A 26,567-nucleotide genomic window follows, 5' to 3' on the forward strand; every position below is an offset into this window, starting at 1 on the left:
CCAGGCGGAGATGGGAGCCATGCAGCCATGAGCCCTGGGACACCACGGCCACCAGGGGCTGGGAGAGGCCCGCTGGGAGAAGCCAGGAGGGACCCTCCCCTACAGCCTGAGCGGGAGCAGGGCCCTGCCCACACCTGGACCTTGGGAGAACACATCTCCGTGATGTGAAGCCCCCAGGGTGTGGGTCTTGTCACAGCAGCCCCAGGACACAGACACGTGGGGCGCCTGGGGGCCTGCAGCCCAAAGGTCACCAGAACATATGAAGAAGTGTGACTTCCCCCATCAAAAAACTTAACCAGATTCTTCCTCCCACCCCCCCCCCATACCCTAAAAACCCACACAGAGCAGAGTGTGAGGGCAGCAGGCTGTGGACCCAGGGGACTTGGGCTGATTCCCCCCCTGTCGCTGGCAGACCAGCAGAGCTGTGAAATGCCCTTCACCATCTTTAATGCAAAACGAGTATCAGAGCATCAGGGCGGCCACGGGGGGCTAAGATGCCGAGCCTGGGGAACAGCTGGGACCTGTGGGGGGCTCCTTTCCTTCCCTGTCCCATTTATTTCCGAGCTTGTGAACCAGCACCTGAGGGACGTGTCCCCAGGAATGGGCATGGAGGGGAAAACTGGGGAGCTTCCCCACGCCTCTCCACGACCCTCGCCCCCTAGTCATTCTCACTGTAGTAGGACGTCCTGCCCCAGCCGGTCAGCCAGCACTCGTCCTCCAGGGTGAAGTTCAGGGCCTCGGGCGGCAGGGTGACCGGCTGAACACTGCTTGCTGCGCCCGCGCGGGTGGCCAGCCTCAGCAAGGCCAGGTCGAATCCGAGGCGGGCAGAGACATAGTTGGGGTGGACAATGATCCGGCTGACATTCAGCAGCCCCCGGCCCCCGTAGAGATACACGTCCCCGGCGTGGATCCGGTAGGTGGATGGGTCGGTGTCTTTCCTGGGGGAGGGCGGACCCAGGCTACTCAAGGGGCCTGGTATGGGGCAGCCCCACTCCCGCCTCCCCTCGGTGGGGTCCCCCGCCCGGGACTCACCGGAAAATGCAGTGGGCGGCGGTCAGCACCCACTGGGGGTGGATGACGGAGCCCCCGCAGATGTGCACCCAGGAGGCCCAGTGGTAGTTATAGATCCTCAGGCTGACCTGCTATGGCCACTTCCCCTGGGGGGCGTTGTGGTCCCCCACGATGCCCACCAGGTCATTCTCGGGGACGGGCGCTGGGAACAACCGGAGGAGGTCAGGGAGCCGGGCCCCACCGTTCTGCAATGCCAGGAGCTTCCAGGCCCTGCTCGACGAGGGGGTCAGCTCTCCGTCCTAGCCCAGTCCCTGAGGGTCCAGTGTGGGATGGGGCCAGTAGTCACCTGGGGTCTTGGGCATGGAGCCCCCCAGGCAGGGGAGGGTCAGGAACAGCAGCCACAGCATCTGCGCAGGGAGGAGAGGGCTGGCTGGAAAAAACTGGGCGGGACATGGGTCTGGAGGCCACAGGTGGCTGCTGGTGGTCAGTGTCCTCACCGTGGTCTGTGGCCACAGGTGCCCTTCCGGACCCGCCCGGAGCTGCTTTATCTTCCTTGCAAAGGAAGTGGGTGGGGCTCAGTCAGACATTCCTTTCCCGGGGTGGGGGCAATAGCTCCTAGCCCAAGCGGTGACCAGGGTGACCATGAGGACAGGGGCCACCCCCAGCCCCTCGCATCCCCTCTGCTGGGCCAACAGAGGTCCGGTACCCGGGTTCCCTGTCTACACCAGCGGCTCCCACCGGTGACTATGTCCCCCAGGGGACATTTATGCTTGTCAGGGATATGGGGACACCACCCACATCTAGTGGGAAGAGGCTGGGGTTGGGGGGCTAAATGTCCACGGTGCGCAGGACGGCCCCACTGCAGAGGACCCCCGGCCCCAAATGCCCACAGTGCTCAGGTTGGCGCCATGCCGCCCATTCTCGTGGCCAGTGCCACAGAGGCCAAGGAAGCACCTGGTAACCAGCTCTCCTGCAGCCTCTCCTGCCACCCGGGACGGGACGGGCACTTGTACCCACCTCCGCGGGTGCAAAAGCATCAGCCAGAGGGCCCTTCAGAGGCACTTGAAGCCTGTGCCAGGGGACCCGCCTGCTCCATGGTGGCTGCCCCAGGCCCAGGCTCCAGCCCTTGGAGGAAGTTTGCAGACCCCAAACAGGCAGATCTTCTGGATGGGCTCCAGGAACCTATTTTAATCAGATACAAACCTCAGGTTGCAGGAGGGGCACACCCTGCTCTGGGAGAGGGGCGGTCACCTGCTGGGAGTCTCAGAGGGTTAGGAGCTGCATTCTCAGGCCAGGGCCCAGCCCCCCAGGCCCCAGCTGCCCACTGCTGTGCCTCAGGGCTCCGGCAGCAAATGCCTGTTTCAGCCCAGGTGGCAGACACCTTCTGGGGCTGACAGGGGCGGCAGAGGCCAAGGCCCAACCCTACAGCCTGTCCTCCAGGAGTCTTGCTTTGCCATGAGATTGTAACCGGGGTGATTGTGGGGGTGTGGAAACACAAGGGAGCACTGTGAACGGGTGGGGGGATGCCTGTGTGCATGTGCACATGTGTGTGGGCATGGGGTGTGCACATGCCTGTGTGTGCATGTATGTGTGTGCATGTGTATGAGTGTGTGCATGTGCGTAAGCATGTGAGTGTATGTGTGTACGTGTGTGTGCATGTGTGTGAGTGTGAGCATGTGTGTGCATGCATGTGTGTGGATGTATGTTTGTGTGCATGATGTGTGTGTGCCTGCATGTATGAGGGAGTGTGTGCATGCGTGTATGAGTGCGTGTGCATGTGTGTGAGTATGAGTGTGTGCATGAGTGTCTTACATGTGTGAGTATATGTGTGTGTGCATGTGTGTATGAGTGTGTGCATGCTGGTGTTTGTGCCTGCGTGTGCATTTGTGTGCGTGTCTGCATGTGTGTATGAGTGTGTGAGCATGTGTGTAAGTGTGGGTGCATGCATGAGTGTGTGTGTGCGTTTATGAGTGTGTGCGTGTGAGTGTGTGCATATGTGTGGGTATGAGTGTGTGCATGTGTGGGTATGAGTGTGTGAGTGTGTGTGCATGCATGTACGTGTGTGCGTGTGTATGAGTGTATGTGTGTATGTGTGTGTTCATGTATGTGTGCATGTGTTTGTATGTGTGAATGTATGAGTGTGTATGTGCGTGTGTGAGTGGATGTGTGTGTGTGTGCATGTGTGTGTGTGCATGTATGTATGATGTGTGCATGTAAGCATGTATGCATACGTATATGTGTGCATGTGTGAGTGTGTGCATATGTGTGTATGTGCGTGCATGTATGAGTTTGTCTGCGTGTGTGTGCATGTGTGTATGAATGTGTGCATGTAAGCATGTGTGCATACGTGTATGTGTGCATGTGTGTGCGTGTATGAGTGTGTGTGCATATGTATGTGCATGCGTGTATGAGTGTGTGTCTGCATGTGTGTGTGCATGCGTGTATGAATGTGTGCATGTAAGCATGTGTGCATGTGTGTGCGTGTATGAGTGTGTGTGCCCGCATGTCCTCCAGCTGGAGCGAATCCTGCCCTCTCCATGTTACCAGCAGCTTCCTGGAGATGCCTCAGGATTCCCGGAGGCTGAGGGAGTGGGTCCCCGAGGCTGGGCCTGCAGCTGTGAAATCCTCTGCAGCCAGACTTCCACGTGCGTGCCCAGCCCTGGACCTCCCCGCATGGGGAGGAGAGAAGCCCCGGGCTGCCCGAGATGGACTCCCAGCTGCCCCGCCCCTCCCTCCTGGCCGCGTTCACCCATCATGGGCCAGGACCTCTGGCTCTGTGCCTTGGGAGCCGCCGCACCCCTCACTCCCAGAGGGCTTGGCCCATGCCCACTTCAAGCTGCTGCCCAGGCCCGTGGAGCCGGCAGCGCCGTCTGAAGATGCAAGAAGGAGACAGGAGAGCAGCTGGAGGACGGGAGGCCTGGGAGGCCGGCCAGGTGACGCCAGGAGAGGCTGATGGGAGGGAAGCTCGGGTCTGGATCACCTGGGTTCCTTGTTTAGAGCCAGAGGGCCGAGGAGAAGAGAGGACGGTTGCTTAGCCTGGGGGCTTTCTTGGTGATTCCTCTCCCTCCCAGGACACCAGGATAATGTGGCAGCTGCGTCACGGGTGCAGGACCCTCCTGGACCCCCACCCAGCTGCCAGGAGGCAGGGTCCAGGAGGCCCAGGTAAGTCGGGGACGGCACCAGCGTCGAACCAGCCAAGATCCACGAAGCACAGCCAGTCCGAGGGTCGCGGGGCGAGCGTGGCCAGGGCCTCCAGGGAGGCCTGGAGCCTACAGTCAGGGGTCCTGGGCTGCAGGGGGCCAGGGGGAGAGGCCGAGGAGCCCTCGGGCCCCAGCTGAGTCCAGATTGGGTGAACCAAGCTTGCCCGGGAGAGGCCAAGGAGCCCTCCGGCCCCAGCCGAGTCCAGGTTGGGTGAGCCAAGCTCGCCCTGTGCAGAGGCAGGAACATCGGATTGTCACGTGGAGGATGCAGGTGACACTTTCCTTTTATCTTTTATTCGGTGCTTTATACTTGGAATCAGGTGTGAGGTCGACCAAAATTGGGCATTGTTGTGTGGAGAAGGTTCTAGAAGTTGCCCAGTGCTGTGTCTGCACAGGGAGGCTCCTACAGGACGTGCAGGTGAAGGAGGAAAATACCTCTGGGGTCAGGAGCCGGGTGCCATGGTGAGTTGAACTGCATTTGCCGAAAAGATACGTTCAAGCCTGAGCCTCAGGACCTGTGAACGTGACTTTATCGGGAAATGAGGCTTTTGCAGACATAATTAAGGATGTCAAGATGAGATCATCCTGGAATTAGAGTGGGCCCTAAATCGAATGACAGGCATCCTTATAAGAGAAAGGAGAGGGGGGTTGAGTCCTACAGTGGTGGAGGAAGGCGGGGGAAGACAGGCAGGGATGGGAGTGATGTGGCCGCAAGCCAAGGACAGCCAGCAACAAGGGACACGAGGAGACAGGCACGGAGCGGCCCCTCCCTCCAAGCCTCTGGAGCAAGCGGCCCTGCTGACACTCCAGGATTGAGAGAGAATAAAATTCTGCTCCTCAGTTTGCAGCACTTTGTGCAGCAGCCTCAGGACACTGATACAGGTGACAAGAGATGGGGCGAAGGCTGTGCACCGTGGCTCATGCCTGTCATCTCAACGCTTTGGGAGGCTGAGGCAGGCAGATAACTTGAGGTCAGGAGTTTGAGACCAGCCTGGCTAACATGGTGAAACCCCGTCTCTACTAAAAATACAAAAATTACCTGAGCATGGTGGTGCACGCCTGTTGTCCCAGCTACTTGGGAGGCTGAGGCAGGAGAATCACTTGAACGTGGGAGGTGGAGGTTGCAGAGAGCTGAAATCGTCCATTGCACTCCAGCCTGGGCAACAGAGCAAGACTCCATCTCAAAAAAAAAAAGGAAAAAAAAAAGAGACGGAGTGGAAAAACGTCAGTAACACTGTTGGGACCCGGGAGCAGTGGCTCACAACTGTAATCCCAGCACTTTGGGAGGCTGAGGCAGGAGGATTGCTTGAGCCCAGGAGTTCAAGACCAGCTTGGGCAACAAAGTGAGACTCCATCCCTACAAAAAATCAACAAAAATGGCCAGGTGTGGTGGCACGTGCCCGTAGTCCCAGCTACTGGGGAGGCTGTGGCAGGAGGATCACTTGACCCCAGGAGGTTGAGCAGGGAGCTATGATCACACCACTGCACTCCAGCCTGAGTGACAGAGCAAGACCCTGTCTCAAAAAAAAGTTAGGGGACCTGAATAAGGAACAAGATTCCATTTGCATCTCTCAGGCCACTCATGGGCTCAGGCATCCTCTGTTCCCTCTGGGAGCTGCCTATGCTGCAGCTGCATGGAGCCAGGCTCACTGTTTAAGCAGAAGAGAATTTAAGAGAAGGAATTTGATATTTTTTTCTTTTTTTGTTGTTGTTGTTTTTGTTTTTTTGAGACGGAGTCTCACTCTGTCGCCCAGGCTGGAGTGCAATGGCGTGATCTTGGCTCACTGCAAACTCCGCCTCCCAGGTTCAAGTGATTCTGCTGCCTCAGCCTCCTGAGTATCTAAGATTACAGGTGCCCACCACCACGCTTGGCTGATTTTTTGCATTTTTAGTAGAGACGGGGTTTCACCGTGTTGGCCAGGCTGGTCTCAAATTCCTGACCTCAGGTGATCTGCCTGCCTTGGCCTCCCAAATTGCTGGGATTACAGGCGTGAGCCACCGCCCTGGGCCTGGGATTTGATCTTTTTTTTTTTCCTTTTTCTTGCTTTTTTTTTTTTTTTTTTTTTGAGATGGAGTCTCGCTCCTACACCCAGGTTGGAGTGCAGTGGCACGATCTACACTCACTGCAAGCTCCGCCTCCCGGGTTCTCCTGCCTCAGCCTCCCAAGTAGCTGGGACTACAGGCACCTGCCACCACTCCCGGCTAATTTTTCGTATTTTTAGAAGAGACGGGGTTTCACCACGTTAGCCAGGATGGTCTCGATCTCCTGACCTTGTGATCCGCCTGCCTCAGCCTCCCAAAGTGCTGGGATTACAGGCGTGAGCCCACTGCACCTGGCATTTTTTTTTTTTTTTTTTTTGTATTTTTAGAAGAGACGGGGTTTCACCATGTTAACCAGGATGGTCTCGATCTCCTGACCTCGTGAACCGCCTGCCTCAGCCTCCCAAAGTGCTGGGATTACAGGCGTGAGCCACCGCACCTGGCATTGTTTTTTTTTTTGTTTTTTGTTTTGTTTGTTTTTTTTGTATTTTTAGTAGAGACGCGGTTTCACCATGTTAGCCAGGATGGTGTCGATCCCCTGACCTCATGATCCGCCCACCTCGGCCTCCCAAAGTGCTGGGATTACAGGCGTGAGCCACTGCGCCCAGCCAGATATGATCTTTTAAACATCATTGGAGGCCAGGCCCAGTGGCTCACACCTATAATCCCAGCACTTTGGGAGGCCAAGGGCAGGCAGATCACCTGAGGTCAGGAATTTGAGACCAGCCTGGCCAACACGGTGAAACCCCATCTCTGCTAAAAATATAAAAAATAGCCGGGCGTGGTGGTGGGCGCCTGTAATCCCAGCTACTCAGGAGGCTGAGGCAGGAGAATCCCTTGAACCCAGGAGGCAGAGGTTGCAGTGAGCCGAGATCGTGCCACTGCACTCCAGCCTGGGTGACAGAGTGAGACTCTGTCTCAAAATAATAATAATAATAATAAATAATAAACATCACTGGAAATTGGGATGGGCTGGAATCGAGCCCCCGGGAGCCACAGTGGAGCCCAGCGCGGAGCCGGCTCTGGGGTTGGGAGCAGGTGGAATGTGGGGACCAGCATGGGCGTGGTTTTCCATCCCTGGGCCAATGACAGATTCATTGCCGCTTCTGGTGGGCGGGGCTCTCTTCCTTGTTATTTTTTTCCTCACATCGTCTTAGATACGGTGGCCCTTTCTCCTCTGAAATCATGAGACTTCATATTGTGCTTTCAACTTAAATCCGAGAAAATCTCTGTGTTTCTTTCACCTGCACAGTGGTGTGGAGAGAAAACTAAACCGAGAGTTTCAGCATCTTCCCAGCCAGCAAGACGATTTGTGTCTAGATGATATTCCTGCCAGGGAGCTCACGTGTGGGAGGAACCTCAGGAAAACTTCAGGCCGAATTAACTTTCGAACATTGACTCAAACATCCAAAATCTTTAACAAACTGACTCTGAAAATGTGCTCAGAATTACAATAAAACCTAATCAGGTCTAAACCAGGTGGGTTTAACGCTTGGGAAATCTGTCTAATTTGCCAGTTAACGGAGCAGAGATAAACAACCATGTGATAATCTAATCGATAAGCATTTGATTCTCTGGGTTGATAAATTCAACCACCAACTGCAATAAAACTCTTAGTAAATTTGGCGGATCTCACCCAAGCCCACGGCAAACGTCCTACTTAACAGTGAATCTTCAGAAGTTAGTGGGTAAATTTCATTTCTGATGACAAGTATTGCTTAGAGCTTTAAATGAACAAAAGCAATTTTCTTCAACAAACACTGGAGCCAATACAATTGTTGATAAAAATGTGTTTGTTTTTTTTTTTTTTTTTTTTTTTTGACACAGGGCCTTCCTCTGTTGCCCAGGCTGGAGTGCAGTGGCAAGATCTTGGCTCACTACAGCCTGAAATTCCTGGGCTCAAATGATCCTCCTGCCTCAGCCTCCTGAGTAACTGGGACTACAGGTGCATGCCACCACACCTGGCTAATTTTTGTATTTTTTGTAGAGATGGGTCTTGCTATGTTACCCAGGCTCTGCATGGCTTAAACCAAATGTTTTTATAGAGATAGACTCACTATGTTGCCCAGAGTGGTCTTAAATGCTTTGGCTCCATCCATCCTCCTGCCTCGGCCTCCCAAAGTGCTGGGATGACAGGTGTGACCACAGCGCCTGGCCTGGAAGCCCCGTGTATCAGCAGCTGTTGGTCTTGCGTTGGTGTGGATCAGCTGTCTTGCTGTGCTTGTGACCTGACACTGTCTGCAGGTGACCTTGGATGGTCTATGATGACCACTGTATTGTCAGCAGACACTGCAACCCCATCCCTTTCTTTGCAACCCCATCCCTTTCTTTCCAATCCTGACACTTTTTATTCCTTTCTCTTTCTTTTTTGTTTCATTTTGATTTTTTTGTTTTTGTTTGAGACAGAGTCTCACTCTTCTCGCCCAGGCTGGAATACAGTGGCACAATCTTGGCTCACTGTAACCTCCGCTCCACCGGGTTCAAGTGATTCTCCTGTCTCAGGCTCCCAAGTAGCTGGGTTTACAGGCACGTGCCACCACGCCCGGCTAATTTTCATATTTTTAGTAGAGGTGGGGTTTTACCATGTTGGCCAGGCTGGTCTCGAACCCCTGACCTCAGGTGATCTGCCTGCCTTGGCCTCCTGAGTAGCTGGGATGACAGGCGTGAGGCACTGCGCCCGGCCTGTTTCTCTTCGTGTGTGTGCTGCCCGGGGCTGCCTGCACTGAGCTGGGCAGGGGGAGGGGTGGCCGTCCCTACCCATCCCTCACTCACAGAAGGGGCTTCCCGCGGTCCACTGTTAAGTAGGACGTTTGCCGTGGGCTTGGGTGAGATCCCCCCAAATTTACTAAGAGTTTTATTGCAGTTTGTGGTTGAGTTTATCAACCCAGAGAATCAAATACTTATCGATTAGATTATCACATGGTTGTTTATCTCTGCTCCGTTAACTGGCAAATTAGACAGTTAGATTTCCCAAGCGTTAAACCCACCTGGTTTAGACCTGATTAGGTTTTATTGTAATTCTGAGCACATTTTCAGAGTCAGTTTGTTAATGATTTTGGATGTTTGAGTCAACGTTCGTAAGTTAATTCGGCCTGAAGTTTTCCTGCGTTCTTTTAGTCCAGCCTTGTTCTGCAGGCGACACTCATCGAATCTAATCAGTCAGGACATTAGTCTCTTTTTTCTAGTCTCTGGAAGAGTTTGTTTGAAATGGGGGTTATTTGTTCCTTGAAGATTTAGTATAATTCTCACATAAAACCGTGCAAGATAGATATATACACAACTAGGTACCCACAACAATTAAAAAATTAAAAAATTGAAATAGTTGGCTGTGTGCAGTGGCTCATGCCTGTAATCCCAACACTTTGGAAGGCCGAGTGGGGGAGGATTGCTTGAGCCGAGAAGTATGAGACCAGCCTGGGCAACATAGTGAGACCTGGTCTCTACCAAAAATTTAAATATTAGCTGGGCATGGTAGTGTGGCCCAGAGCTTCACGAGATGAGGCTCAGGGCACACGTGGTAGACATGGGGAGCAGACGGATCCTGGGCCTTCACGGCAGAGCAGTTGGAAGAATACAGTGGCAGACCCCCTCAGCCTGTCCCTGTGGGGCACAGCTCTGCCCAGGGGCTGTCCAGAGGCTGTCAGACCCAGGAAAGGGTGGGTCACAGCGTTGAAATGACCCAGGGACGGGCACAGGATGCCTCTGTGGGCCTGCATCCTCTATGACCAGGGGCGGCAACGTCAGTGAGATTCCCGTCCCTCATCAGGGTGGCCCCTTTGTCCCTGTGGCAGGGCGCGGGAACAGCCATCGTGTAGCAGGTGACGTAGGTGAGGGTGCTGGGGACGGCCATCGTGTAGCAGGTGATGTGGGTGAAGGCCTGGGGACGGCCATCGTGTAGCAGATGACGTGGGTGAGGGTGCTGGGGACAGCAATCAGATAGCAGGTGGCATGGGTGAAGGGCCTGGGGACGGCCATCGGATAGCAGGTGACGTGGGTGAAGGGCCTGCAGACCCACCCCTGGCCCTGGCCCAGGTCTTTGGGCCTCTGGATGGTTGGCACACTGTCAGCTGCCACAGCGCCTGCCCCAGCACCCGCGTGGGTCTTGCTCCAACTGCAATGTTGCAAAAGGGACCTGTGCATAGCGGGCTCTGTGCCGTTGTCCAGGCTGCATCCTGCCTTAGGCACGGGGCCCTCACCACAGTTCTGATCTGTCCCTGACCTCCCCCCACACCCCACCGTCTGAATACAGAGGCCCCTCCTGTCTACTGGGGAGCCCAGGCATCTAGCCCTTGCCCTGTGTGGTTCTCTCCGGGTGGGGTGGGAGGGACCTGCCAGGAGAGACGAGATCCCTGCTGCTTCACTCATGGTGTGAAGCCAGAAGGGACCAGACTCAGACACCCTCCCGGGCCAGCTTCTCCGTGAAGCCCCTTTCTCCAGCAGGAGAGTGTAGCTGCCCTTCTGGGTGCTCAGCAGCCTTCTCAGCCTCACCTGACCCTCACCTTGGGGGTGGGGGGTGCAAGAGAAAGGAGAACGAAGACTTCCCCATCTCAGGTTGAGGATGCCTGGTGCCCCGTCACAGCCCAGCAGCCTCCCTGACCCAGCCCTAGTCCCAGACCTTCTGTGAGGCGGGCGCAGGGTGGCCATATGAGAAGTCTCAATGCTAAATGCTCCAATGTCCCGGGGCAAACAGTGGCCCGGCAGCTAGGGATGTGAACCGTGCTTGGGTTTCCCCAGAAGCCTCCCGTGCCACACCCTGGAGATGCCCTGGGCACTGGGCAGGGCTGGGCAGGGCTGGGCAGAGCTGGGCAGGTTAGATGGGTGGGTGGGTGGGTGGACGGACAGATCGACAGACGGACAAGTGGATAGATTCGTGGGTGGGTGGATGGATGGATAGATCAACAGATAGGTGGATGGATGAGCGGATAGATGGATGGATGGATGGATGGATGGATTGATTAGTGAATGGGTGGGTGGATGGATGGATGGATGAATTGATGGTTGGATGAGCGGCTGGATTCGGTGGGTAGATGGGTAGACGGATGGTAGATGGATGAAAGTTGGTAATGAGGCTGACCTGTACTTTTAGTGGAGGGCTGGGCTGGGAGCTGGGCCCCCAAGAGTAGAGTCATCACAAAATATTTCCCCTGCTCTTGCCACCCCATTCATCATTTCCCTCCACCACCAAAGAATGTCTGGTCTGGAGCAGCCATGTCTACAGCCCGACCGTCCAGAGCAGATGGACCCACATCAGGAAGCCCGCAGTCACTGCCCGCCAGCCGCACCCACACTCAGGAACACACTGGCCACTTTCTGGTTTGCTTTGCTAACAGTTTAATGAGACAACACTGCAAACTGGCTCCAGGACTTCCATCCCTAACCTCACTCCCATTCAAACCACCTCCCATGCCTCCTCCTCCCAGTATGAGGGAGGAAGGTGATGGGTCTGAAAAGGTGGAGGGGAGTAAGGACCATGTGGGATGGAGGAGCAGAGTAGGTGGGTGCTGGAAGGAGCAGGGAGCGGAGGGGCCAGGACAAGGAAGGAACTGGATTCTTGGGGAGCTGGGAGGGGCCTGGGGCTCAGAGGTGCATTTGCTGCAGGATCCAGGGCACGTAGGTCTGGACTCGCCTGTAGACGCCAATGCTGGGCCGATCACTGTAAAATCCCCAGCTCACTACTCCCGCCTGGAGCCAGGTACCCTTCTTCTTGCAGACCAGGGGGCCGCCTGAGTCGCCCTGTGGAGCAGAGAAGGCCCAGCTTGACCAGAGACCCAGGACCCTGCACATCCAGGTCCAGACTGGACAGGGGCCGCAGACGGGAAAAGACAGGAAAAGAGATGGCAGGAGAGAGGCGCCAGGTCTCACCTTCCAGGTGCGGCGGCCCGTGCGGCCGGCACAGATCATGTCATCCTGGATGAACTTTCTGTCTCCAGCACCAGGAAAAGCATCGTGGATCTGCTGCTCACAGTCTGCATTGCTCAGTGTGGGGACCTTCACCTGCTGCAGGTGGTAAGGAGGCGGTAGCAGATCTGCAGAGACAAGCCACGGGTGGCGGGAGCGGCTCAGGAGGGGCCCCCAACCAGCACCAAGGCAGGACCCCTCCCTGCCCCCAGCCTCAGCTCAGGACCTGGGATGCTCAGCCTACACAGCCTAAGGTGGAGTCAAAGGGGCTCCACCTCTAAAGCTGCAGGAACCCAGAATGGAAATGCCGGGGTAGAGTACAGTGGCATAATCATAGCTCCCTGCAGCCTCTGACTCCCAGGCTCCAGTGACGCTCAAGCGATCCTCCAGCCTCAGCCTCCCAAGTAGCTGGGACCACAGTCACACACCACCATGCCTAGCTAATTTTTTTTTTTTTAAGATGGAGTCTCGCTCTGTCACCCAGACTGGAGTGCAATGGCACAATCTCTGCTCACTGCAACCTTTGCCTCCCGGGCTCAAGCGGTTCTCCTGCCTCAGCCTCCTGAGTAGCTGGGATTACAAGCACCCACCACCAGGCCCAGCTAATTTTTGTGTTTTTAGTAGAGTCAGGGTTTCACCATGTTGTCCAGGCTGGTCTCGAACTCCTGATCTCAAATGGTCCACCCGCCTTGGCCTCCCAAAGTGCTGGGATTACAGGCGTGAGCCACTGTGCCTGACCAATATATATATATATTTTAATTTTTTGTAGAGATGGGGTCTGCCTGTGTTGTCCAGGCTCATCTTGAACTCCTAGGCTCAAGTGATCCTCCTACCTCGGCCTCCCAAAGTGCTGCGATTACAGGTGTGAGTCACTGTGCCCACTCCCCCCATCCTACCCCCCCATCCACCAATACCTTTTAAATTGGGAGCAAAGAGAGGCGGGACCTATGCACACACTCTAGAAAAGGGAGGTGGGAACCTACGCACACACTCTAGAAAAGGGAGACGGGACCCTACACACACACACACACACACACACACACACTCTAGAAAAGGGAGGCAGGACCTACGCACACACTCTAGAAAAGGGAGATGGGACCCCGCACACTCTAGAAAAGGGAGACAGGACCCTACACACACACACACACACACTCTCTAGAAAAGGGAGGCAGGACCTATGCACACACACTCTAGAAAAGGGAGGCAGGACCTACGCACACACTCTAGAAAAAGGAGATGGGACCCCCACACACTCTAGAAAAGGGAGATGGGACCCCACACACTCTAGAAAAGGGAGGCAGGACATACACACACACTCTAGAAAAGGGAGACGGGTCCCCCACACACACACAAACACAGCCACACACACTCTCTCTCTCTCTCTAGAAAAGGGAGGCAAGACCTATGCACACACTCTAGAAAAGGGAGGCGGGACCCCACACACACTGTAGAAAAGGGAGGTGGGACCCTACACACACACACACACACGCACACACACACACACACACAAGGAACGGGAGGCAGGACCTACGGACACACTCTAGAAAAGGGAGGCGGGACCTATGCACACACTCTAGAAAAGGGAGGCGGGACCTATGCCCACACTCTAGAAAACAGAGGCGGGATGTACACACACACTCTAGAAAAGGGAGATGGGACCACACACACACACACACTCTCTCTCTCTCTAGAAAAGAGAGGCAGGACCTATGCACACACTCTAGAAAAGGGAGGTGGGGCCTACATGCTCCAGAACAGCACCAGGTATTTACTTTCAAAGAACAGGGGCCGGAAGCAGGAAAGGAAGAAAGCTTCAGGTCTCTGCAGCCTTCAGTGGAGGGATGGACAGATTAAATTCGTGCCCTCTTTGAACCCATTTGCTTTTCCACAAAATGAAGAAAACGTCTTGCAACAAGTCTATGAGTAAGATGCGTGTTCCAAACACACACGCACAGCGCAGTCGGTGCCTCCTCCCACACACCCCAAAGGTTCATTTTCTTTCCTCCCTCTGTTTTATGAGCTTGTATCCCCAGGGCAGCTCACCTGAACCCTACACCCCAACCCTAGCAAGAGAAACCCCAGAATGTGCAAACCAAGGGCTTGTCTTTCATGAGCCTTCCCAGGACCCCCCCGCACACCCGCCCCGCGTCCCTCTGGCTCTCACCAGACAAGCCGACCATGCCCCAGCCTGTGGTCCAGCAGTTGTCCCTCTCAGTGAACTCCGGGGACTGGGATGGCAGGGTGACTGCCGCGAGAGTGTTTGTTGTTCTCACACTGGTGGCCAGCTTCAGCAGGGCGATGTCTGCCCCCAAGGAAGAAGACAGAGTAGTTGGGGTGGACGATGATCCGGCTGACGTTCAGCAGCCCCCGGCCCCCGTAGAGATACACGTCCCCGGCGTGGATCCGGTAGGGGGACGGGTCGGTGTCCTTCCTGGGGGAGAACGGAGCTGGGCTGTTCAGGGGTTCTGGTCTGGGGCGGCCCCACTCCCACCCTCCCCTCGGTGGGGTCGCCGGCCCGGGACTCACCGGAAAATGCAGTGGGCGGCGGTCAGCACCCACTGGGGGTGGATGAGGGAGCCCCCGCAGATGTGCACCCAGGAGGCCCAGTGGTAGTTGTAGATCCTCAGGCTCACCTGCCACGGCCACTTCCCCTGGGGGGCGTTGTGGCCCCCCATGATGCCTACCAGGTCATTCTCAGGGACGGGCACTGGGAGCACCAGGAGGAGGTCAGGGAGCCCGGCCTCTGCCACCCGAGCCTCACCCCCCGCCTGCCCTCAGGCAGAAGCCGGGCCGTGCACGTGTCCCCTGGATCCTGGGGACGGGGTTGGCAGAGTCCCTGGGAAGGGAGGGTTGTGTGGGGTCGGGACTCACCTGGGCTCCCCGAGCTGCAGCTCCCCAGGGAGGAGACGGCCAGGAATAGCAGCAGCAGCATCTGCAGGGAGAGGGCGTGGAGTGTGGGCTTGGGGCTCAGATCCAGGGTCAGGGGTGGAGGGCGTGGGGTGCAGGCTGGGGGCTCAGACCCGGGGTCAGGGGTGGAGGGCGTGGGGTACGGGCTGGGGACTCAGACCCGGGGTCAGGGGTGGAGGGCATGGGGTGCAGGCTGGGGGCTCAGACCCGGGGTCAGGGGTGGAGGGCGTGGGGTACGGGCTGGGGACTCAGACCCGGGGTCGGGGTGGAGGGCGTGGGGTGCGGGCTGGGGGCTCAGACCCGGGGTCAGGGGTGGAGGGCGTGGGGTGCGGGCTGGGGGCTCAGACCCGGGGTCAGGGGTGGAGGGCGTGGGGTGCGGGTTGGGGGCTCAGACCCGGGGTCAGGGGTGGAGGGCGTGGGGTGCGGGCTGGGGGCTCAGACCCGGGGTCAGGGTGGAGGGCGTGGGGTGCGGGCTGGGGGCTCAGACCCGGGGTCGGGGTGGAGGGCGTGGGGTGCGGGCTGGGGGCTCAGACCCGGGGTCGGGGTGGAGGGCGTGGGGTGCGGGCTGGGGGCTCAGACCCGGGGTCGGGGTGGAGGGCGTGGAGTGTGGGCTTGGGGCTCAGATCCGGGGTCAGGGGTGGGGGCCGGGAGCCTCCCGCAGGCATCAGGGAGGGGACGGTGCCCTTACCGTGCCGGGACTCAGCAGCTCTCTCCCCTGGCCCCTCGGAGCCCCTTTATCGTCAGCCACAGGAGGAAGGCAGCAGGAGGGTGGGGCCCTGTGGTGGCCTCAGGTCCAGGAGGCGTCTCTTCACCCTGTCCTCCACTCTCTCTCCCACCCACCCTCCAAGTCTCCACCCACTCTGCAGCCTGGGCTGGCAGGACAGGGGTAAGAGGAGAGGGTGAGGGCAGAGAGCAGCCACGGCGGGGTTGGGACCCTCCAGCCTGCCTGTTCCTCCACGAGGACGTCACAGCATCACAGGGCTGGTTTGGAAGGCAGGGCCCTTGGAAAAAACTCAGATCTGGAGCTCAGGAAGGAGCCCGAGGCAGCGGCAAGCCTCTGCCTTCCACCATGGGGTCCCCAGGACAGTTTCCAGCAGTTCATGCGCCGCAGCACCCCATGAAGGTGACGGGTGGCCCCGTGCAGAGGTGCGGCTCCTCCCAGGACAGGGGCCACAGGCCCAGCAGATTGTCTGAGCGAGGTACCCACCATGATGGTGCCCACCACAACCGGCCAAGCCCACTCTGGTCAGGTGTCCTCTGGCCGGCTCAGCCTGGGGTCTGCATGTGGAGACACCTCCATGGTGGATGTGGTTGGGGTGAGGTCCTCCGTCCTCAGAGCGGCCTTCGGGACACAATTGAGTCAGGGTCTGGCTCTGTCGCCCAGGCTGGAGCGTAGTGGCATGATCACAGCTCACTGCAGCCTCCACTTGGCTCAAGAGATCCTCCCACCCAGCTCTCCCAAGTAGCCGGGACCACAGGAGCACTATGCCCCAGAGACGGGAGAGACACCCGTGCAGTGCTGACCAGAGGGGCCTAGGGGCAGAAATGCCGTCCTGGACGTGCCATGGCTGCACCCTGGGTCTCGGGCAAGAGCTTCGGAGGTGTGGTGGCGCCAAAGCTGTGATTCTCTCAGGGAGCAGGGGGCTTCGGGGACAGAGCCAGGACCGGCAACCTCAGAGGCCGCCGGAAAGGCAGTGAGGGAAGGGACGGAGAGGAGAGGTGTAGGGAGGAGGGAGGGAGGACCCAGGAGGAGACTGGGACTCGGCTGTCCCATGCCAGAGGATTCAGCATGCCCACGTCCTGCAGCCTGGGCCGTCTGTCCCCAGCCTCGGTGAGAGCTGCTCATCCTCTGGGGCCCCTCCACCAAGAGGTCACAGGCACCCTGAGAAAGGCCTGGAGCTCCAGGCCCGTCCCTCCACCAGCGGGTGCTGGGACCCCAGCTGGAGCTAATGAAAGGGGGCTCGGGGGCTCACATCCTGCCCAGAGTGTAGGGAGCCTGACCCTCGTGCTCCCTGAGGCCGCATGGTCCCTACTCCTCCCTCCCTCTCCAGCCTGGGCCCCCACCTGCCCCCAAACTCTTCCTAACTTCTCCAGTCTTAAGCCTTAAGCCCCTTCCCCATCTCTGTGTGCCCCCCACCCCCGCCGCACACCTCGGGTTTCCCAAGTTGGAGGCGCATGTAGTTGGGGTGGGGCAGTTGGCACTAAAAGCCAGAAGTTCCTCTGCCGGAGGTGAGGAGGTCAGTGGTGCCCCGGCCCCTCGCCTGTCAGGTGGATGGACAGACGATCCCATCTGATACTCACAGCCACCGCAGGGCGGCGGGGCCTGAGAATGTCAGGCACCGAGGGGGACCCTCCCGCTGAGGCCCAGGGGCAGAGGCAGCCACTCTCGGCACCCCCTGCCCCATCCATCTCAGGCGAGGCAGTCCTGCCCCAGCCTGGAGGCTGGCGGGGGAGCTGACGAGGCAGCCAACCACCCAGAGCTGGAGAGCGGGCGCCACAGTGTTTTCCCCGGCATTTCTTCCCTGTACTTTCTCAGCCGTTTCCCCGCATGCCCCTGATAACAGAAACCTGATCTGATGCGCAGTCTGGGGACATCCAGGTCCACCAGGGGTCAAGGGCCCTGTGGCCCCACGCAGGAAGCCTGGGCTGTGGGAAGAATCCAGAATCCTGGTGGGGCCAAGAGGGGATGCAGAGAGACCCCCGAGGAAGCTGTCCTCAGGCCCCTATTGTGGAGGAGACCCTGGGCGGGGGGTGGTCAGTGGATTCCGGGAGGGAGTGGATCCCTCGCTTCCGAGGGGCCCAGGGAGCAGGAGGGGCTCAGCAGGGTGGAGGAAGGGCCTCCCTGCGGCTCCAGGAAGCCCACGCAGTGGGGTGCTCCCATCTCCCCCAAAAGTGGGGGACGGAGAGTGTTGTTCCCAGATAAGTGGGAGTGGCCACAGCTCACCAGGCAGGGGCTTTGGGACCACAGGGCCTCGTGGTGCCCAGGCTGTGGCTGTGGCTGTGACAGGGCCACTGTGTCCCGTTCGGGGTCTTAGGGGCAGCCATGGGGACCCACGCCCACAGCGGCTCCTCTTCCTGGAGAGGAAGGGTGAGGGAGCAGCTGCTCAGGGGCAGAGCTGGGGTCCCCCAAATTCCAGGGCAGCCAGCTCCACGGAGACCCCACAGTTCAGGGAGGCGCTGTCCTCAGGTGACCCCAAGACTCCAGGAGGTCCAAGGAGGAGACACGGCCGAGGGAGCAGGCTCAGGCTGCTGGCCCCGCAGTGTGGCTCCGTGTCTGAAGTGGGGTGCAGCGAGGCTGGGTTTGATGTCACAGATTTGGGGGAATGAGGGAAATGAACAAACAACTGTCCCAACCAGGGATGGGTGTTGGGGAGAGGACAGCTAGCTCATCCGTGGGCTGTGGGAACCCGGGCGGGGAGGCTGAGCTGCCCAGGGGCTGCCTCCAAGAAGCGGAGCCCTCCCAGAATGGGGCAGTAACCACACGCCCTCCCCACTGGCCCCCAACCCAGCCTGAAGGTGCAGTCACTCCAGGCTGGCCCTGAGCCCTCCAGAACCTTGAGATGTGTACCAGGAAGTCCCCACCACGGCCCAGGACACATGAGAGAATCAGAGATTCAGAAGCTGCTGTTCACACAGTTTAATAGCATGGCAGACCCAGGCAGGAGGCAAGGTCCCTGGGTGCGTCCTCCCTCACCCACATCCATGGGACACCAGCTTCTGAGCCTCCCCTGCCGCTGTGTCCTCACCCCCAGGTCAGGGAAGGACGGGGAACTTCAGGGGCCAGGTGGGGTGGGCAGGAACAGGGCCTGGAGGCAGGAGGAGGAGCGGAGGGGAGGCCCGGCGGGGATGGCAGGAGGGCAGGTCGGCTCCCCAGCTCTCAAAGCCTCCTCAACGCTTCAGCGAGACGTGCTGGCAGACCCAGGATGAATAGGTCATCACCCGGGTGTAGACACCAGGGTAGTCCCCATGCCTGGAGGCCACACCCCAGCTCAGCACGCCAACCTGGAGCCAGGTGTCCAGCCAGTAACAGAACGGGAGGTCCCAGCATCGCCCTGTGTGGGAAGGACAGTCAGGGGACAGCCCCATGGCAAAGCAGCTCCCACAGCCGACGCCGAGGGCGGAGGGCTGGGGTCTCACCTGGCAGAAGCCCTGCCCCTTCTTCCCTGCACACAGCATGTCAGCCTTGATGATGGCGCCCTGGCCGTGGGCAGCGGGGCCTTTGTGATACATCCTCTCGCAAGCTCGGGTCCTCACGATGGGGACCTCGGCCTCTTGCAGGTGGGGGGCTGGGGGCAGCGGCGCTGTGGGGAGGGACTGGGTGAGTGAGCATGGCTGTTCCTGGTGGGTCCAGGCCCTCCATCCATCTGCCAGGGAGCCTGGGCTGGCAGCCCCTTTTGGGCTCATGTTCCCGCTCAGCAGAAACAACACACTCAAGCTCCAACGGAAGCTGGAAGGGAGTCGCAGGGCTGCAGTGCTGTAGAACGTGACCTTCCCAAAATTAAAGACCGGAGCTCCAACAAATAAGAGAAAAATCCATCTAGAAGAGAAGCAACAGCCACACTGAAGCCGTGGGTCACACTGAGAGCTGCGCCTTCTGTCCCAACCTGGGATGGGTGTTGGGGAGAGGACAGCTAGCTCATCCTTGGGCTTTGGGAACCGCGGCCGGGGGTGGAGGCTGAGCTGCTCAGGATTCTGGCTTTTGGAAGATCTCGCTACTTTATTACCAGTCAAGAAGAAAAGTTGCAACATTCTGGGCCTGGAGACAGCCGGGGAGGCCTCCTGGAAGGGAGCCTCAAACCCAGACCTTTTTTTTTTTTTTTTTTTTTTTTTTTTTTGGTGGCGGGGTCTCGTTCTTGCCCAGGCTGGAGTGCAGTGGCATGATCATAGCTCTCTGTAGCCTTGACCTCCTGGGCTCAAGCAATCCTCCCACCTCAGCCTACCCAGTCACTAAGAATACAGGCGCTCCCCACCACGCCCTGCTAATTTTTTTTTTTTTTTTTCTTAGAGACAGGGTCTTGCTATGTTGCTCAGGCTGGTCTGGAACTCCTGAGCTCAAGTGATCCTCCTGTCTGGACCTCCCAAAGTGCTGGGATTATGAGCGTGAACCAGCGCACCTGGCTGCCAGACCTCTTTCACAGAATAAGCCAGAACTGGCTCTGGCGGGGTCTTGTGATTCTGGGGAGCAGCGAGGTGCAGTGGCCTGTCTTTGACAACCGCCATAAAGAGGGTTTTTGGGAAGAGAAACCACATCATGAAATTCTCATCATCGTACGTAAGTCCCAGAGGAAAACACTCAGAGCCCCGGCTCTTCAGGGGGACTGAGGGGCCGAGTCCAGCATACGAATCCCCCGCGGTTACCAAGGTTGGAACCACGAGTGGCCAATGACACAGGCCAGGTCAGCAACAGCAGGCCCGGGAGCCAGGGCTGAGGGGAGCCTCTCTGAGAAGCACGGCGTGGCTCCGTGACCCTGGGCACGCCCTTCCCCCCGCCCCCCAGCCTCAGTTTCCCCACCTCAACGCCAGGCATGTGGACAAAGGGAGTTCTCAGAACAAGCACGGAATCTACATATGAACAGCCTGAGAGCACAGGGCCAGGAAGTGAAACAGGAGCCCATTGTCCCCCGAGGATCTTCCATCGGAAAAGTACAGACACAGACCGTGCCTGGGCAGCGAGGCCAGACAGCCATGGGCTGAAGGCACGGCCCTGGGTACGAATCCTTGGCCAGCCCCTAGGAGTCCTGCCATCCAGATGTATCACTCGCTTTGACAGCTGCAAACTGAGGCCAGGCGCAGTGGCTTATGCCTGTAATCCCAGCACTTTGGGAGGCCAAGGCAGGTGGATCACCTGAGGTCAGGAGTTCGAGACCAGCCTGGCCAACATGGCGAAACCCTGCCTCTACTAAAAATACAAAAAATTAGCCCGGTGTGGTGGTGTGCACCTGTGGTCCCAGCTACTTGGGAGGCTGAGGCAGGAGAATCGCTTGAATCTGGGAGGCGGAGGTTTCAGTGAGCCGAGACTGCACCACTGCACTCTAGCCTGAGGGACACAGCAAGACTCCATCTCAAAAAAAAAAAAAAAAAAAGACAATTGCAAACCAAGAAATGGTGTCCAGCTCCTGCAGCTCTCTCCAAGGTTTAAACAAGAACTAAAGATGCCTCCCCAGCAGGAGGCCTGGAGCAGGCGACCAGAGGTCCTGCAGCCCACCTGTGGCCCAGGCGCACCCCTGCCATCCCCACGCACCCTGCGTGAGTTCTGCCCAGTCCTTCCCCGCCCCCCTCCCCTGATCTTACCAAGGGTCCCCCAGCCGGTCACCCAGCACTTCATCCCCGGGAGGAGCACCAGTGAGTCGCGGGGCCAGGGAGACAGAGTGGAAGAGCTCAGACAGCATTACGGTGGTCTCCAGCTTCAGCAGGGCGATGTCTGCGCCCCACTGGGGCCGACAGGCTCATGTTGAACTTGGGGTGCAGGATGATCTGGGCCACCTTCATCAGCTGGTCATGGCGATAGAGCGTTACTTTATCAGGGTCCAGTTTGGACCCTGTATGTCTGTGGCTCCCATGCATCCCTGGGAGAGACCAGCTGCTTCTCAGGGCAGGGGGGCCCGGACCCCCAGTGCAGCAGAAATAACGTCCAGGGGCTCAATGTCGCCTGGAACCTGAGCCACCTCCTGCCCCAGGACAGCACCCCGCCACACTGCATGGCCCCTCCGCTTCCTCCCGCCCACATCTCCCACCACGGGCCTCCGGGTGAGCCACTCACGGTGCCACGCAGTGGGCCGCAGTCAGCACCCACTGGGGGTGGGTGAGGGAGCCCCCGTACCTGTGTCCCCACTGGTCCCGCTCCTTGTTGAAGGTCCTGAGGCTGACCTGCCATGGCCACTTCCCGGAAGGGGCGCTGTGGCCCCCTACGACGTGCGTCCACTCAGTCCCTGGGCTGGGATCTGGGGACGTGGCCAGACGAGGTGTGAAGGGTCCAGGTGCCCTACCCGGGGCCAGCACGGCCTCCTACACACAGTTCCCCAGAGCCCAGGGTGAGCCAGCGGCTTCCAGGGGGTGCTCAGCACCCACCCCGCCAGAGTCAGAGCAGGCCTGGGGTCGGGGGCGGGTCCCAGGACAGTGGGAACATTGGATGGGCCAGGACTCACCCGGGAACACAGGCACGGAGACCCCCAAGCGAGGTAGGGTCAGGAACAGCAGCCACAGCATCTGCAGGGTTGGGGGGAGGGCAGGTCTGGGATTGGTGTGGTGCTGGGAGGACTCGAGAGAAACCTGGCCCTCACCATCGCGGTCTCTGTACCCTCTGCCCTCTGCCTCTGGGCGTCTCCGAGCCCCTTTCATCCTCTCAGCAAAGGAAGTGGGCGGGGCCTGTGCCTCCTGTGGGCGGGGCTTCTCTCCTCCCAAGTCCGCCCATCAGCATCTTAGCCAGGATCTGCAGCAGGCCCCGGGGAAGGCCCACGGTGGAGGTGGAGGCCTTGACACTGAATGGGGCGTTTCAAGGGGTGCTCGATGCTGTGGGAGATGCCGGGGCGGGGCCAGGCCGCCGATGCTCAGGAAAGGCCTCTCCCCGCAGGAGTCGCCCCAGCACAGCCAGGGCGTGGCCTGGGCTCCAGCCCAGGGGTTCACGGTCCACGCCCTCCCTGGGAGGTGGGGCCGGTGCATCGGCCGCTGTCTCCTCCAGTGGGCCTGAGACGGAGCCCCCAGCTCCCACCCACCTGGAAGAGCTCCGGGCCCGGCTGAGTGGGAGGCCTGCAGGCGGGACTGGGCGGGGATGGCAGCTTCCCGCCCTCTTCCTGCCTCTCTCCTGGGCATCGGGCGTCCGTGGGCCCTGGAGGAGAAGGCTCCCTGGCTTCCTCAGCAGTCAGGCCCCAGAGCCCCAGCGCCAGGACTGGTGAGATCTCTGAGGTGGGAGCGCTCCACCTCGGCCTCCCCCAGCCAGAGAGGAAGCAAAGAAGGGACTGTCGGCCGGGCGCGGTGGCTCACGCCTGTAATCCCAGCACTTTGGGAGGCCAAGGCAGGGAGATCAGCCGAGGTCAGGAGTTTGAGACCAGCCTGGCCAACACAGTGAAACCTCGTCTCTACTAAAAATACAAAAATTAGCCAGGCATGGTGGTGGGTGCCTGTAATTCCAGCTACTTGGGAGGCTGAGGCAGGAGAATCACTTGAACCTGGGGGAGGGAGGTTGCGGTGAGCTGAGATCGCACCACTGCATTCCAGCCTGGGCAACAACAGAGTGAGACTCTGTCTCAAAAGAAAAAAAAAAGGACTGTCACCATGACCCGAGGGAGTTCTCTGTTCCTGGGAGAGGCCTCCGATCAGCACTGAACCTGGGAGGTGAGGGACCAGGGTGGAGGACGCCAGTGGGCGCCAGTGTCCCGGCCACCACCTGTAAGCGCTGTCCCATGCTGCTGGGCCCCACCCACGCTGGGGTTCACAGGACCACACCCAAACCAGTGACCACCTGAACAGGGAGACTCCACCCCTGCCAAGACCTCTCAGGGGGACTCCCCACACTCCAATAACCACACACACCCAGGATGGTCCTGCTGCACACACCCAGGGTCCTGCCTCGGGAGGACAGGGCCCTGGTGACTGTCCTTTGGAAGACCCTGGTGCCCGATGTGCAGAGAGGGTTCCCTGGGAGGCTGGGCTGTGTGTGGGCCCCTATGATCAGGAGGCCCCTCAAACACCCGATGTGCAGGGAGGTGCCCAGGAGGCTGGGCTGTGTGTGGGCCCATGTGATCAGGAGGCCCCTCAAGGGATTCATGCTGTGGTTTTGCAGTTGTGAAAGAATTGGGGAAATGAAGACTTTTTTATTTTTATTTTATTTTATTTTATTTTATTTTTGAGATGGAGTTTTGCTCTTGTTGCCCAGGCGGCAGTGCAATAGCGTGATCTCGGCTCACTGCAACCTCCGCCTCCCGGGTTCAAGCAATTCTGCCTCAGCCTCCTGAGTAGCTGGGATTTCAGGCACGGGCCACCACGCCCGGCTAATTTTGTATTTTTGGTAGAGACGGGGTTTCTGCATGTTGGCCAGGCTGGTCTCGAACTCCTGACCTCAGGTGATCTGCCCGCCTCAGCCTCCCTAACTGCTGGGATGACAGGTGTGAGCCACTGTGCCCAGCCTCTTTTTTATTTTTTCACATTTATCTGGGGTTTTTTTAACAGCATTATTGAGATTGAGTTCACAAAAACCTAACAATTCACCCATTTAAAGGGTTCGACTCTGTAGATTTTCACGCATTTGCAGGCTTGCGGCTGTCGCCATTCCCAATTTTACGAGATTTTTATCACCCTGAAAAGCCCACACCCTTCTGGTGGCTGTCGCTTCCTGTCCCTGTCACCCTCTCCCCCGAGTCCCACGAATCTTCCGTCTGCCTCTGCAGATCTCCCTGTTCTCTCGACCTGTGGCCGTGGTGCTCGGCTCCTCTCACGGAGTGGGCGGGAGAATTTCGGGCTCTTTCCCTGCGTGGTGCCCACCCCCGCCCCAGGAAGCCGGCTCAGCCCCAGGCCTTCGTGTCAGCAAAGACCTCCTGGAGACACCTCGCCTGGCCTGTGAGGAGGCCTGGGTCACCCGTGCCCGAAGGGGCTCCGGCGGCTGCAACAGCACTACAACCAGGCGGTTTACACACAGCGGGGATTCATTCCTGATGACCCCGAAGAATGGAGGTGCCAGGTCAGGGAGCCACCGTGGCTGGGGTCTGGGGAGGACCCACCTCCTGGTTCATAAACGGTGCCTTCTCTCTGGGTCCTCCAGTACTGGGAGGGATGAGTGAGCTCTCTGGGGTCCCTTCTCTAAGGGCACGAGTGCCCTGTTCGCCTCCCAAAGCACCCACCTCCTGATCCCATCACACTGGGAGTTAGGGCTTCAACATCTGGATTTGGGGGGAGCACAAATCTTCGGAGCACAGCAGGATTCTGAGCTGAGGGGCATGGCCTGCAGGAGTGAGGAAGGGGCTTTCTTTCTCTCATGCCCGGGGTGCAGGGGGGTGTCTGTGCACCCCTCCATGACCCACCTGTTCCCACTGCATCTGGCAGGAGTGGGGTGTGGGGCTGGGGAGGAAATGACCTGAGAGGCCCCCGGGAGCAGACTCTGGGCAGAAGCTCCAGCTGTCTCCAAGATTTCTCCGCATCATGGGAGGGAGACCAGCTGTCAAGCCTTCAGATTTTGAATGGCCGCGTGGCTCCCAAAGTGACATTTTGGCACTGATGGGAGGGGACTGAAGCATTGGGGCAGGTCTCGCCAAGCTGAGCTCTGCCTGAGACTCTTGGGGCCTGCACAGGAGGGCAGCCCCAGGATGCCCACAGGGAACGCCAGCTCTGTGGGGCTGACCTCCAACAGGCCGTGCACAGACGGTGATGGGGGAGGGAGTGGCTCTCCGGCCCTGACGTGGCCCCCTGCCTGCCGTTCTGGACACCCCTGCTCTGCCGGCTCAGCAGCCCCAGCACCCGCTTCTGAGCTCTGGGTTCAAACAGAGATTAATCAGAGCGTCACTCAACTGCACCCCAGCCCCGGGCCCCGCCGCCATGTTGCATCACCACAGAGCCAAGGAGCCACAACCAACCCCACCCAGCATGAGGCCGATGCAGCCCAAGATAGGGGGACAGGACCCCACGGCCTGACTCAGGACAGACAGCAGACTCTTTCCACTAAAGCCATTTGTCCCAGAGGTTCCCAGGGGACGAGGGGCCGGTGTAGGGCCTGGAGTCAGGTAGAGACCAGGCAGGTTACAGATGGGGGCCCTGAGCTGCCCACCCCTCCCCACTGTGCTGTCCCCACCCCAGGTCCCTCTCCACCATTCCAGGGCCCTCTCCACCACCCCAGGGCCCTCTACTTCCACCAGCACCCCCCAAGAATCTCAGGCTCCAGGCACTTAGAGGCACCTCCCTGTGCCCCAGGCCAGGTGTCCAGGCTGACCAGCAGGACAAGTCACAGCCAGAAAATCCAGAGGCACCCAGGGGACCCCTGCTTCCCAGGGCCCACGTAGCCCCTGTAGGAAGCATGTCTGGGGTTAGGACTCTGGGATCACATTTGCAGAACACAAACCAGAGAATCTTGACTTAGGACTTTTGAAATCCAGAAAAGAGGAGTTTGTGCCAGAAAAGGAGGAGAAAGTCTAGAGTTGGCTGGAAACACTGTCTGGGAGTCGAGGGACCCAGAGCAGCGGGAGAAAGAACCGGGCCCCATGGGCACCGGGACGCCCGCACCGTGCCAGCTGCTCTCAGGGCCACATCTTGCGGGCTCAGGAGGACCCTGGTGGTGGGTCAGGGCCCAGGGGTCCTAGGAGGAGTTGGCTCTGGAAAGCAGAGGGAGGGAGAAGTCCGTCAGCCTGGGACTGACACTCCAATGTCAATGGCCCTGACAGACCTGAGCCGTGGAGGGGGGACGGAAAGAAGCCGTTCCCTCCCAGCCCTCGGGCCCATCCCTCTTCTCCTGCCTGGCCTGAGAGTGCCAGGACACTCTGTGACCCCCTAGCTGCTCCCGCAGTCCAGACACACACCACAGACCCGGAG

General features: G+C 58.8%; 1 pseudogene; it reads right to left on the reverse strand.

Moving 5' to 3' along the window:
• Positions 1-11,828: 11,828 nt before the first annotated feature.
• LOC129016038 (putative serine protease 29) lies at positions 11,829-17,080 on the reverse strand (annotated as a pseudogene).
• Positions 17,081-26,567: the final 9,487 nt, after the last annotated feature.

Source organism: Pongo pygmaeus, chromosome 18 (genome assembly GCF_028885625.2).
Source record: "Pongo pygmaeus isolate AG05252 chromosome 18, NHGRI_mPonPyg2-v2.0_pri, whole genome shotgun sequence".
NCBI lineage: Eukaryota > Metazoa > Chordata > Mammalia > Primates > Hominidae > Pongo > Pongo pygmaeus.